This window comes from Cryptomeria japonica, chromosome 3 (genome assembly GCF_030272615.1).
Source record: "Cryptomeria japonica chromosome 3, Sugi_1.0, whole genome shotgun sequence".
NCBI classification, from domain to species: domain Eukaryota; kingdom Viridiplantae; phylum Streptophyta; class Pinopsida; order Cupressales; family Cupressaceae; genus Cryptomeria; species Cryptomeria japonica.
Genome location: NC_081407.1, coordinates 261,548,347 through 261,564,010, shown reverse-complemented (window position 1 = coordinate 261,564,010; position 15,664 = coordinate 261,548,347).

The following is a 15,664-nucleotide window of genomic DNA, read 5'->3' as shown; positions in this document are numbered from 1 at the left end:
GTTGAGAGATATCTATGAAGGAAATGACAAAGTTAAACTATCAAAGAAGCTAACATCTAAGCACAGATATGAGAACTTGAAAATGGAAGGAGAATACATAACAAGCTATTTTTAGAAGGTTGACATCGCAGTAAATGAAATCAGAGAACTTGGTGGCACCTTGACAGATGAAGACATAATTGAAAAGATTCTGATGTCCCTATTAGAAAGCTATAGTGACAAGATCTTTGCTATTGAGGAAACTTATGATCCGAGGAAGTTTACTAGGGAGAAACTTTATGGTACTTTATTTGCATTTGAGATTTAAGGAAGTTTGGAAAAGACAAAGCTAAATCTAAGTCTACCTTTAAAGCCTCCTAGGAAGATCTAGAAGATGAAACTTCAAATGAGATGGAAGCAAACTTTGTAAGGAAACTGAAGAAATGCATCGACAAATACAAAGGTATGCTACCTCTTAAATGCTTTAGATGTGGAAAAATTGGTTATATAGCTACTAGGTGTACAAAAAAAGGATCAAGACAAAATTTTAGAGAAGGTAAAGGGAAGTTTAATAAAAGAGCCTACTATGTAAAAGATTATGCTGGTATTTCAGATGATGAATCAGATTATGAAGATAACGATTGTTTGTTTTTGGTAGAAAAGAATGTACCTAAGATTGATATTCCTAAGACTGTTGCTATTGCCTTACATGGTAGAAGAGATAGAAATGAATGGCTTATTAATAGCGGATGTTCAAATCATATGACTAGTGATAAAAGTAAATTTGTAAAACTTGAAAAGTATGATGGTGGTTTTGTTAGGTTTAGAGATGATCAGATGACACAAATTGTGGGAATTGGTTCTATTTATTTTGATGGAAAGCATAATACTGACATTGTTTACTATGTGATGGGTTTACACCATAATCTCTTGAGTGTTGGACATATATGCGAAAATGGTTACAATTTTGTCTTTCAGGATGATGGTTGTGAGATCTAGAATTGTTATTACAACAGAGAAAAGGACTAGTGGAAACAATATATGCTAGGAGCTACAAGGCATTGTTTGTTATCTCAGATAAATGATAGTTGGCTTTGGCATTAGAGAACGTGTCATATCAATTTTGACAACTTGGTAAAGATTAATTCATCAAGTGCAGTGAGAGATTTACAGAGGTTGATCAAATTGGATAACAATGTTTGCAAAGAATGTCAAGTTGGAAAGCAGACGAAAGGAACATACAGAGGAAAGGAGCATTCATCCATTGGATTATTGGATTTGGTTCACACAAACCTATGCGGTCCTACCAGAACAAGGAGTATACAAGGTGAAAAGTATTTCACGTTGTTGATTGATGATTATTCTAGAATGTTATGGGTTTCATTTTTTTAAGAGAGAAGTCAAAAGCGTTAGAAAAATTCAAGATATTCAAGGCTAAAGTTGAAAATGAAGTTGACAGAAAGATTAAGTGTTCGAGGTCTGACAGAGGAGGAGAATTTACTTCTGACGAGTTTAACAATTTTTGTGAGAAACATAGTATTAGGAGGCAATTGTTTGCACCTAAGACACCACAATAGAATGTTGTAGTGGAAAGGATGAACCAAACTATATAAGAGGAAGCCAGAACAATGATAAAGGAGCATAACTCCTAAAAATCTATTGGAGAAGTAATTCACACAACAATATACACTCTTAACATAATTCTATACCAAAAAAGACATGGAAAGACATTATATGAGCTATGGCATGGTAGAACTCCAATAGGGAAATATTTCAAGGTATTTGGAAGCAAGTGCTATATCCGGAGAGATGCAAATAATCTTGGAAAATTTGACAATAGAGCAGATGAAGGCACATTCCTAGGATATTCTATAAGGAACAAGGCATACCGATGTTACAACAAAAGGCTGAACAAGATTGTTGAAAGTACAAATGTGAAGGTTGATGAAGACATTTCTAAAGAGTCTGATAAATTGGTAGGATATGAATTTGATGAGTCGGCTAACATAAAAAGGGAAGAGAAAATTAGAGAAGGAGATGAAGAGAAGGAAGCTTGGGATGCTTCGATATCTACATGAAAAACCCCAAGATACGTTCAAAAGAATCATTCAGTGAATTAGATTATTGGAGATAAAAACATATGAATTATCACAAGAAGCAAAGCAACTCAAGAACAAGTTTTGTTATGTTTACTATCAGAAATTGAACCAAAAATAGTAGAAGAAGCATGCAATGATCAAAATTGGATAAAGGCGATGAGAGAAGAGCTAGACTAGATTGAGAAGAATCAGATATGGGAACTAGTTCATAGATCGACATATAAGAATATAATTGGAATAAAATGGGTATCCCAAAACAAATTGGATGAAGATGGAAGGGTTGTGAGAAATAAAGCAAGGTTGGTTTTCAAAGATTACAGACAAGTTGAAGGCATTGACTTTGAGGAGACATATGCCCTGGTTTCTCGGATGGAGGCAATCAGGACGTTTCTTGACTTTGTAGCTTTTAAGGATTTCAAGGTGTTGGTAAACAGATTTGTCACTGTGAATTCTCCTTTAAATTTGACCCTCTATGCCCGAAGAGAAGTGACAACCGTTCCAACAGTTGGAGAGATTGCAATCAATCTGCAATCTTCCTCTACATTTGAGAGGGGCAACTCCCTCATATGATGGGGGTATTTGGGATTTTTTTGTACTTTTAACCTGAAAGTACATAAAGGATAAAACATAGAACTAAGAAATATAGAGAACAAAAACCCCAACAATAGACATACGAATACCGATTGAGATTTCACAATAGATAACGATTACAAAGGGGAATTTAAACACAATATAAGTTTAACTCACAAATATCTCAACATACGAAGAGATGGGTAACTCTAGCACATCCAAACCAAGATACCAAAGCTTGATTGTGTTTCATTACATTAATTGCATGAACTATAAGCATTCCAATAGATGGCAGATGATTTGCACATAGACAAAATATATCACTAATTTGACATATGAAAGATTAGTAATAATAACTTAAGAAGCACATCTAGCACATACGAGCTAAATGCATCCTTTATTATCTTCATGAAATTATACAATCTCAGGAACTCTTCTGTACAAAGTGCAAACTCAAAATTCATCAAACTATTTCTCTAAGAATTTCTCCATAGTCTCCCCTCTGTCCCGAGTCTCCCCTCATTACAATGCAAAAACCTTCTATTTATAAGCTTGAGAGAATAACTAACTTGATAACCAACTCATAACCACTTTTAATAACCACCTAATCTAACCACTTTGTGTAACTACTTAGATTAACTTCCTAAATAGCCACTTAGGAAAACCACCTAGGTAACCGATTAAGAAAACAACCTTAAGTATCAACTTAGGATAACTACACAAGTGGCCACTTTTAATAACTACCTTTAAGAAACAAGTTAGGATTTACCTAACTTTTACAAAAGTGAAGTTCAAATTCAAAGTTGTTTTAGAGTGGACGACATAAGCACTTTTGAAACTTGTGACTTTGAAGAAAGACGATATAATTGATCATCATGTCGAGGTAGTTTTCAATCCTAACTAGCTTCATCTCTAATAACTTTAAAAGCATTTTGAGCACTGACCATTTTATATCTTTTGTTTTCTTAATACGCACTTGTAACTATACCACCACCTTGATCTTCGATGTAGAGGAGTAGTCATTCACCAACAATATTCCAAGACTATAATCTTTGCGAACATTTCTAATAACATAATCCCATAACTACAAACATCTTCCTTTTGTAGAAACTCTATATCACCCAAACCGTATCCAAGGGCAACGTAACCAATATGACCTTTGAGGATAGAATGTATTGAATTTCTAGAAACATCTAACCTAAACATACCAAAATCAATTGCAAGAGATATTATTTTGGCATCTACAAACACATTTCTTGGCTTCAAATCACAATGCAACACTGGAATAGATAAATCGTGATGTAAATATTCAATGCTACAAACTACATCTATGGAAATGTTTAATAAGCACTTGACATTCTCAACCCACTTTGCATGCATGTCTAATAATGAAATACATCTCCTTCGCGCACCAAGAAAGCATGTCCACACAACCGCCACACCTCTAACTCGACTTATCATATTCGCTTGAAAGTTTCTAAAGCCTTTTCAACAAATCCATTCTTTGTATATACTGTGATGAGATCACATTTCTTTGATACATCACGCTGAATATTTCACATGCATCGGCTATGCTTCCACATTTTTCATGCATGTCGACTAGCACATTTCCAAATATAATATCTGACATAAATATTCCTCCCATCAATATGGTTTGGTGGATGTTTACAACTTGCTCCAAAGCTCCCATATTTAGTGGAGACACAAAAGAATCACAGAGCCTGGCACTATTCATGCAATTCCATTCACTTGAAAATGAATACCTTTACACCCGCCAAGTGCATTTTCTTGAAAGTGAATAATGCCTTCACAACGAATCTATTTTTTGCATTTACTTAGTGCAACTGTGAAATTTTTTTGCAAAGGTGGTGGTATCTGGCATCGAACTATCACTTGCGTTTGTTTCCAAGTTTCTAAATCCCTTTTAACAAATCAAATTTGCCTATATCCTGCAATCACTGCATCCCATATTGGCAATGGTGTGGTGAATGCTGGAGGAATCTGTGTGGAATTAAGCGCTATACATGCCAATAGCATTTTCTTGCTAGCTTTAAGGCTCTTTTCAACAAATCTTTTTTGTGCATATCTATACTCGTTTTATTTCATTCCTGGAGACGACATCTTCTTGAGGCGTTGGATCATGCAATTCGGGTGCACTACTAATGATTCTATATTTTGCATGCATCTCTTCCATAACCGCAAAGATTTGGTGGGATTCGGTTTTGCAACTAACAAACGATGTTAGCATAGAGTTTCTTCATATTTCTTGCCTTTCCCATTCAAGAACTTCAAATGCATTTGTAATAAGTCAGTTATAATAACTAACTTACATATCAACTGCTTATTTTCTATCACAAACATGTTGATTTCTAATAACTCCTCCTCATTCGGTGGATGAATGATCACCCGCAAGTCCATCAAAATCTTATTCAATTTTCACAACTTGCCACTATACAAGATGCTTTGATGGATATCCATAACCTTTGCCGAATCACACATTTCAACACTAGCAGAGAAGATGACAAATAATGGCGCAATCGACTTTATGCAAGACATATCTCAAGTTAGTTATGATAACTAACTTTTCCTATCGGCTTCTTGAAGAACTCTCAAAACAAGTGTGAGTGTGCATCGATGTTTTGTTATACTCTGCAAAGTTGGCGAACTTGCCAATATTACTTCATCTACCGCTCGCATCTTCACTTCATCGGTAACTTCGGGAAGATGAACAAACAAAAGTGTTTATCTTGTCTTTTTCATACCATTGTGTATTGTGCCTTCGGTAATTTTAACAAGTTTGCCAACTTGTGAAAACACACAAACTTGTCGATGATATCAATAAAATATCTATTTACTCATCTTGAGAATGCATTGGAGTCATTCAAAATTGAAACGATTCATCGACAAGTGAAGAGCTAAGTGAGTGAATCGGTCTTAAATACTTCAAAAACTTTGTGAAATGAGCAATAAATATCATTTTGATATGCCACTTGATAAAAACTTCATCTTCGTGATTTATTAAAAATGCAACAACTCATCGAGAATGCCTCAATATTGAATACCTTGGCATCTTTGAAAACTTAGCCACATTATGAAAAATCTCACTAGGAAGGAACATTGACACAAAATTTTAAATTTTGACAAGTTTGAAATTAGGGCTAACACAAGGTTTATCAGATGGATGTGAAATCAAAATTTTTGAATGGAGAACTACAAGAAGTTTACATTGAATAACCAAAAGGATTTAAGTTGAAATATGATTCAAACATTGTTTGCAAAATGATGAAGGCCATTTGTGGATTGAAAGAAGCTCATAGAGTTTGGCATGGAAGGCTAGACAAGTATTTGATTGATCAAGGTTTTCAGAAGGGATCAAATGACAATAATTTATATTTCAAAATTGATTCAGGTGTAATGTCCTAAAATTGCACCCCTTGCAATTTTCAACTGCATTTGGGTCTTCGCCTTAGTGATTGCGCCCCTCGGCCTAATCAGAGACCTGAATATGCTCATGCACGTAAAAAACACATTGAAAATAAACCTTGCACTTTGCCTGCACCTTGATCCTGCCCCAAAATAGGGAAGGACCAGGGCATGGTGCTCTAGGATCCCCTATTTGGGAGCTCTCTTGATCCTCTCCCCTTGGACCTAACTCAAATTTGAAGCAGGAATTCCCTCCTATGTCGGCCCAAGTCAGAAAACCAGTCAATTAAACCCACTAGCAATTATATAAGAGAGATTTCCCCTCTCATTTGACATCTAATGACATTCAATCAAGCATTCGAGCATTCAAGAGATCAAGCATTCAAGCATTCAAGAGCAATCGAGCATTTTCAGTCTTCCTTCAAGCTTTGGAGCAACAATAGAGACAAGATTTCAAGCATTGAAGAGGAGATCAACATTCTACTTCATGAAACCCTAATTCCATGTGGAGGCAATAAAAACTTCACAAGGAGGTATAAGCATTTTAATTTTAGTCAATTCAACATCCCCTCAAAGAGGAGGATTTCTACTTTCAGTCCTTTCATTTACATTATTTCAACCACTTGGTTATTCCAAAACCGAGGTTTGATATGAAGACAAACCCCTATTCCCAACACATTTCTCTTTCTTTCTGTGTGCAGGAAACATGTGCGAAGCTGTACTTTTGGAATTAAGCTTTATTCGTAGAGATGGAAAAACCCTTTTCGACGCGTGGAAAGTTCGGAGGACCGGTAGGAGGGCACCTCTGTCCGGACACACGATCCCTGCAACTTTAGCTGAATTTCATAGAGCACCTCCAAATCATCTCAAACTTCTCAGATCTAGGTGCACGATTGAATCCCGAATCTGTAGCTCACTGTTTTCGCATACTTTGTCTTCATTTTCAGCATTTTGTCTTATATTCAATCAATCAACTTACAAAAGAGGGTCAATTGCATTCTAATCATAGCCAATCTACTTACTATTCAATCCTTGCATCATTTAGGATTGGATCTAGTAGATTCATTCCCCTCTTTTGAATGTAAAGTCCCCAAGTGAAAAGTGAACATTAGTTAAGCTCCCACCTTTCTCTCAAGTGGCAAATTTGGAGCCGGTTCCCCATTTTCCACTTTACATTTTGGTGAACTCGACGTGTCTTATGCTTGCTTCTGATTTTCATTTTTGGATCTGAATGTATGCAATTTAAAATTCAAATTTTAATTTACAAGTTTAATTTCCTTGCAATTTTTAAAAATTTAGAGGTTGAATGCATAAAAACCCCAATTTTTGGATTAAAAATTGAGCTTGTTATTTGTCTAAATTGGATCGATTGTTTCAGATTTGAGAACTCTTCAATTTTACAATTCAAGTTTTCATTTACACTTTGAATTTTCAAAGATTTTAAAAATTAAGTGGTTAAATCACAAAACCCTAATTTTTAATTTTAAAATTGACATTGTGGATTGTGTAGATCTTGAATTAATTTTCAGATTTGGGTCTTTGCTTCAATTTCCAAATTCATGTCCCCTCCTTCCAACATTCAATTTTTCAAATTTAAATTTTTAAAATTAAGCGATTTATGCAACAAACCCTAATTTTAAAAATTAAATTAATCTTCTACAAATTCAAATTTCCCTTTAACAATTTAATTGGCTCAATAAATCTAAAACTTCACATTGGATTTTCAAACATCATAAAAGGTGGCCCTTAAGTGTGCCCTTTTTGTTGTCCTTTCAATTGGTCCTTTTATCAAACATTCTAAGTGTGTCCTATTTCAACCTTCAAGGCTTAATTTCGCATATCTAGACATATCCAATTTCTATATCCTTCTAGAATTTGCATTAAAATCATAATATCTTGCTTCCCCCAAAATTTGGAAAAAAGTTAGTCGGATCGTGTGTTTGGACCAAGTTGCTAGCTACTTGGTCCTGACTTTTTCTGCTGAAATTTTGGGATCTTGTTTTGACTGTATTTTACTGCACAATTCCAGAGATTTGTGAAATTAATTTTAGGTCACCCTAAGGTCGAAAACAAATCCGAATTTCAACATTTCCATTGTCAATTTGAATTTTAAAATTAAGTGGTTCACTACACATACCCTAAATTTTAAAACTAAATTTATTTCTTCAATATTTCAACATTCCAAAATCTCAAAATTTTAATTAAGAGGTTAAATTTGGAGAACCCTAATTTTCATTTTCATTTTCCCTTCTTTTAAAATTAAGAGGTCATTGTCAAACCCTAATTTTAAATTTCAAATTTCCAATTTCTTCTCTCTAGTGCATGAGTTTTACTACTATTAGTCCTACCTATAGTATCCCTGTTAGAAGCAGTTGTAGAATTAAGGCTGCCCAAGGTTTAATTACTGAGGAAATAGAGCCTAATATGGCTAGCTTTTTCAATGAGGATATTGCTACTTCTTCACATCCTTCAGATATTCCTGTTTACCCTCTTGATAATTCTCACAATGAGGGGAAATCACTAACTAGGGTATCTGTTGACCAATTGGCGAAGATGGACAATCAATTTGACAATCTTCAACAATGGATGAGTCAAGAATACCCAGAAAGTGAAGCTCTCCCATTGATTGAAGGATTAAAAAGAATGATTTGAAGTGATAAACATGGTGTTGATATCTTGCGTGGTATTTCTCATATTGTTGATTCTAATATCATGCATGAAGAGTTGTGCCGAAAAACTAGGTTATACACAACCTCCTAGCCAAGTTAATCATTCTATTCCTTTGACAACTTTCAAGAATAGTGCGCCTACCTTCACATTAAACATCATGGCTACTTCTACACAAAATTTCATACCTATAAATGTTAGTCATGGGGGCAATACCTTTTCTTTCATTCCTCCTACCATGAGTGTTCCCCTTGTTACCCAATCACATTCACCACCTATAAATGATAGTCAAGGGAGCAACTCTTTCACTCACAATTCCTTTATTCCTCCTATGAGTCTTCCATGTGTTACCCAATCTTCTACATTACCCACTTATCATAGTGTTCCACCTCCTTATTCTCAACCTCTTCCTTCATTTAACAATGTTACTCCTCCCTCACAATCAAACATGTCTAATTTCAATCCTTCTACCGAAGCTACAATCAATAGCCTTACCCAAACAATATCTTCCTTACTGTTGGATATTGCTAGTTATTGCTGCTGCTAGGATATGTTGTTGTCATTGATGTCAACATATTCCTATGTATTTCTTTGGTGATTGTAGATTGGGAAGATCTTATGATCTGGTTTGTAGTGTTGGTTTTGCAAATCACTGTTTTGTAGAGTTCAGTATATCCTCCGGTATTTCGGTGTGATCAGATCTTGTGCTGAGATTTTGAAATATTGCTTGGGATGGTCTTGTGTATATTCATTTCATATGGATCATGATTTGGTGCTCCGAAAGTTATCTTTCTTCGCGACAGTTGCTGATTGGTTGTGTTCTTAAGCTTTCAGACGTTGATCGATGAAGATTTGATAAATGGTGTTGGTGCAACTGTTCTTGATGATTATAATGTGCTTGCTGGTGTTTCCTAGTTGTATCCTATTTGTTTTGGTGATCCACATTGATCATTGTGCAATTTATTGGTTGTTTCTATGAACCGATGATGATTTTCGTGTTATGCGATTTTCTTGGTGGTGTAGCATATTGCGGTTGACCTTGGCATGATTTCCAGTGGAGTTGAGCATTTGGGAATTTGATTGAGGTCCATATTATGTTATGTAAATCATTATATTGGTCCGGTGGTCAATCTTTGTATCATGTGATGTAATTGTGTAATTGAGGGTTGAGGGTTTAGTCGATCTTGTTATCAAGGTTGATGAATTGTATATATAGGTGATATATTCATGTTGTTTGGGTGTAGGTGTTTTGTCTGCATTATCAGAGAATGGTGCATCTGCGATCAAGTGATTTATACTTCGGTGTTGAGATTGAGGTGAGATTGGTGTTGCAGGGCAGGCAACTGTGCTTAATCGAAACTGTAATCAGGCATTTGGAGATGCTATTCTTTTAGTTCATTTATTTCGGATTGTAGTCCGAATCTTATTGTAAGTCAATGAGACTTCCCTGAAGATTGTAGCCTTCTAGGCCATTATATTTGAGCAGTGAGCTCTAGGCAGTGTGCCTAAATGCATGTGCATTCCCTAGTGTAATATTTTCACATACTATTGTAGAGTATCATCTTATTGTGGGTAGGTTCCCACCATGGTTTTTCCCTTAACCGGGTTTTCCATGTCAAAATCTTGGTGTTGTGTGTTGTGCTTTCAATTTGCTTATCTTTGTTATTACTGTAGTTTATCAGATCAATGTTTTGTGATTAAGTACTATAATCCAGTGAAGAATGATTCACCCCCCTCCCAGTCTTCCTTCTTGGATGCTGCTAACAATTGGTATCAGAGCTAGATCCTTCGGTAGAAGCCTAATCGCTTGAGGAGATCTAGGATGGCAGCTCAAGGTGTTATCTTTAAGAAGGACAATATAAGATTCAATGGGAGTAACTATGCTATATGGAAGGACCAGATGGAAGTGCACTTGAAATGTCTTGGTGAAGATTATTAGAAGATTACAAAGAATGCCTATACTATTCCTCCGAATGGACTGACTACTCCTGATGAGATCAAGGAAGCTGAACATAATATTAGAGAGAAGGAAGCATTGCTTAGTGCCTTGACTGATTTTGAGATGAAAAATGCAATGGGACTTTAGACTGCACATGAGGTTTGGGTGAAGCTTGAGATTTTGTATGAAGGTGATAAACAGGTGAAGGTTGCTAAGTTGCAGATTCTAAGAGGAAAATATAAGATGTTGAAGATGGGAGATGATGAGAACATACACTCTTTAATGGCTAAGGTGAATGATCTTGTCCTAGGTATTAGATGTGTCGGTGGAACCATTGATGAAGATGAAATTGTTGCTAAGGTGCTGAGATCTTTGCCTTCTGCTAATAAACACAAGGTTATTTCTATTGATGATATTCGAAGTGTGACTACAATGATTAGAGATATTCTAGTTGGAAAGACTGTTGCGTTTGAGCTAAGTGAGTTTGGAGAATCACATGGAAAGTCTAAGACTGCATTTAGAGCATCTGCATCCATATCCAGTAAGTAGAGATATGATCCTGATGAATGCAAAATATCTAGATATGAAAGAAAGATAAGAGAGATGGACGAGCAAGAAAGAGAGATGGATAAACTTGAAGCACTGATTGCTCGGAGATTGCCTAAAGGTGCCGTTAAGTATGATGGAAATTTGCCTTTGAAATGTTTCTCTTGTAATAAAATAGAACATTTTGTTTCTACATGCCCAGAGAGAATGGCTAAGTATGACATGCATGATAATTTTGACAAGCATGATATGAATGATAGATATGACAAGCATGAGATGTATGACAAGCCTTACAAGCCTAACCATAAGTATAGGAATCATAAGAACTGTTATCATCCTGCTGATGAAGGTATTACAGATGAAGAATCAAAAGGAGATGAAGTTGTATTCCTTGCCATTAAGGAAGATGGACCTGTACCTATTGATTCCACTAGCTATACTATTGAGGAGAAATCTTTAGCTGCTAAAGTTGAAGAGAAAGATGAATGGGTAATTGACAATGGTTGTTCATATCATATGACTGGTGATAAAAGAAAATTTGTGAGTATGGAAAGATATGATGGTGGAATAGTTAGATTTGGAGATGACAAAGCCTATGTGATCCGTGGGAGAGGTTCTATTTCTTTTGATGGGAAGCATAACCCCGATGACATCTTGTATGTTGAAGGTTTGAAGCATAATCTTTTGAGTATTGGACAGATGGTTGATAAAGGTTATGATCTATAATTCAAGGATGGAAAATGCAAGATCTTAAATGCCTCCGGTATAAAGATTGCATCTGGAATTAAGATTGAAGGTAACATTTTTCATTTGATTGTTGGTGAGAAAAGCTATTTGATTGCTCAAATAGATGAAAGTTGGTTGTGGCATAGGAGAATGTATCATGTAAATTTTGATTGAATGATCAAGCTCAGTTCTACACATGCTGTTAGAGATCTTCCTAAGATTGTTAAGCCTGGTAATCCGGTGTGTAAGGAGAGTCAGTTAGGTAAGCAAACAAGGATTTCTTTCAAAAGAAAATAATATACATCTTGTGGACTGCTAGATCATGTGCATACTCACCTATGTGGACCTACAAATGTTAGAAATGTGTAGGGTAATAGATATTTTATGCTACTAATTGATGATTATTCTAGGATGATGTGGGTTATTTTTTTGAAGGAGAAATTAGAAGAGTTGGACAAATTCAAGATATTCAAAGCTAAGGTTGAGAATGAGTCTATATTGAAGGTGAAGTGTCTAAGATCTGATAAAGGTGGAGAATTCTGTTTTGGTGAGTTCAATTCATTCTATGAGAAGCATGGGATTAGAAGACAATTATTTGCTCCTAGAACCCCTCAGCAGAATGGGGTTGTTGAAAGGAAGAACATAACTGGCTTGGATGCTGCAAGGACTATGTTGATTGAAGGAAACATTCTGAAGATCTATTGGAGAGAAGCCATTAGAACTGTTGTTGACACATTCAACAAAGTTCACATCAAAGGTGATATCGGTAAGAACCCTTATGAGCTATGGTTTGGTCATGTTCCTACTATGATATATTTCAGAGTATTTGGTAGCAAATTTTATATCAAGAGAGATGAGGATATAGGAAAGTTTGATGCTAGAAGTGATGAATGAATTTTCTTGGGATATTCTACAAAGAGAAAATCCTACCAGTGCTACAACAAGAGAATGAGAAAGATAGTGGAGAGTGCAAATGTGAAGGTGGATGAGAACCTTGGAAAAGAGATCAGAGCATGTGGTAATGATGATGGACCACATTTGTTTTAGCTCCTATTCAAACTGAAGAGCCTAAGCAGAATGATTTGGAAGAGATAGTTAACTTGGATGCTGCTGCTGCTAGTGAAGATGTGTAGGAACCTGATAATCATAAGACTCCAAGGTATGTAAGACTGAACCATTCTGAAAAATTAGATTATTGGTGATAAGAATAAAGGTGTAATGACTAGAATAAGGTTAGCTACTGAAGAAGTATGCTTGATTTCTAAAGTTGAACCTAAAGATGTTGCCGAAACTTACAAAGATGAAAGTTGGATGAGAGCTATGGAAGATGAACTAGATCAGATTGAAAAGAATAATACTTGGGAACTTGTGCCGAGACCTAAGGATAAGAATGTTAATGGTACCACATGGGTATTCATAAATAAATTGAATGATGTCGGTGAAGTTGTCAAAAATAAAGCTAGACTGGTTTGCAAATGATATTCTCAGAAAGAAGGAATTGATTATGAGGAAACTTTTGCTCCGGTGGCCAGACTTGAAGCTGTTGCACTATTGCTTGCTTATGTTGCTTATAAAGATTTCAAGGTATAACAAATGGATGTCAAATCTACCTTTTTGAATGGTGATATTGTGGAAGAAGTTTACATTGACCAACTTGATGGATTTTCACTATCAGATGACGGAGACATGGTATGTAAACTAAAGAAATCTCTTTATGGATTGAAACAAGCCCCTAGAGCCTGGTATGCTAGACTAGATAAATATTTATTGAAGTTGGGATTTAGTAAAGGCGCTGTTGACAAGTAATATGTACTTTAAGATAGAAAATGATAATATCTTGATTGTTGAAGTCTTTGTTGATGATATTATCTTTGGAGATGATGATGATTTGAGCATGAATTTTTCTGGTGATATGTAGAAAGAATTTGAGATGTCTATGATAGGTGAGATGAAATTTTTCTTAGGTTTGCATATTTCATAGACTAGAAAAGGTATATTCATATCTCAAACTAAGTATGTGAAGGAATTGCTGAAGAAGTTTGGGTTAGATGACTCCAAACCAGTTGGAACTCCTATGGTGAATGGCTGCAAATTGTCTAAGAATGATGAATCTCCTAAAGCTAATTAGATTTTATACAAATATATGGTTGGTGGATTGCTATATCTTACTCAGACTAGGCCAGACATTATGCATGCTCTGTGCATGGTTGCTAGATATCAAGCTGATCCGAAAGAAAGTCATGTCATTGTTGTGAAGAGGATATTTAGATACTTGAAGGGAACTGTGGATTATGGTTTATGGTATTCAAGGAATGATGATTTCATGCTATGTGCCTACACTGATGCAGATTGGACTGGTGATGTTGATGACTGGAAGAGCACTACCAGTGGAGCATTCTTTTTGGGTAAAAAGTTGGTTTCATGGGCTAGTAAGAAACAAGATTCAGTGTCCTTATCTACTGCTAAAGCTGAGTACATTGCTGCTACTAGTAATTGCACTCATGTAGTTTAAATGAAGCAAATGTTGAAGGATATCAAAGTTATTCATGATGAGCCTACTGCTATATACTGTGACAATTCCAAAGCTATTAACATGTCAAAGAATCCGGTGCAACATTCAAAGACTAAGCTGTTTGCAATATGCTAAAATTGTTTATGTGTTGTCATTGATGTCAACACTGTGCTCCAGTCGGATATGGTTCTATCCCAGTTGGTTGCTTCTATCCCAGTTGGACCTATTCTGGTTGGACTTGGTTACCTATGATTCTGATCTAGTATAATTAGATTGGTTGTTTCGGTTTTGGATGGTTATTTAGGATGGTTATATGCTTGTCACATTCAGTTAGTTCATGATTTGGTGCTCTGGAAGCTATCACTTATGTTCTGGATTACCAGTTGATATTTTTTGATACTGATTGGTTTTACTGGTTGGTGATATTCGATGATTTGGTTAAGTGATTCGGGTCCAGCTTATAGAAATGGTTCCTAACATGCTGAAGGCATTCTTGGTCGTGTTTTAATTATTTGGTGGCTTTGCATTGGCTGGCGTGATGATTTGGTGATCCTATTTGGATTTGGTTGGTTATTCTGTGTTATTTGCATTGAAGGTTTCTACCAATTGGTGAAATGTGTTGATATAGGTCTTAGCAGAATTTTCGACAGATATAATTGTTTGAGAATTTGAATTAGGTCCATGCTATGTAATGTAAATCATAATACCGGTTTGGTGGTATCGTGTGATGAAATTTTGGTAATTTATGATTAATGGGTTTAGGGTTTAGCCGACCTTGTTATCAAGGTTTATGATCTGTATTTATAGGTGACATATTCATGTAATTTGGGTATGGTATGGTTATGTCTGCATTGTCAGAGAGAGGTAATTGTGCGAACATAGATATATCATTCAACAAAAGGCTGTGAAGGTTTTAGAGTTGCAAGGAAGACATCAGTGCTTAATCAGAACTGTATTAAGCATTAGGAGATGCTATTCTCATAGTTCGTTTTCTCTGGATTGTAGTCTGATGTTTATGTAAGTCAGTGAGACTTCCCTTTTGTGATGAGCAGTGAGCTCTAGGTAGTTAGCCTGATTTCAAGTGCAATCCCCATTGTAATTATTTCACATACTACTGTAGAAGTATTATCTGATTGTAGGTAGGGTTTCCCACTGTGTTTTTTCCCTTTACCGAGATTTTCATGTCAAAATATTGGTGTTGTG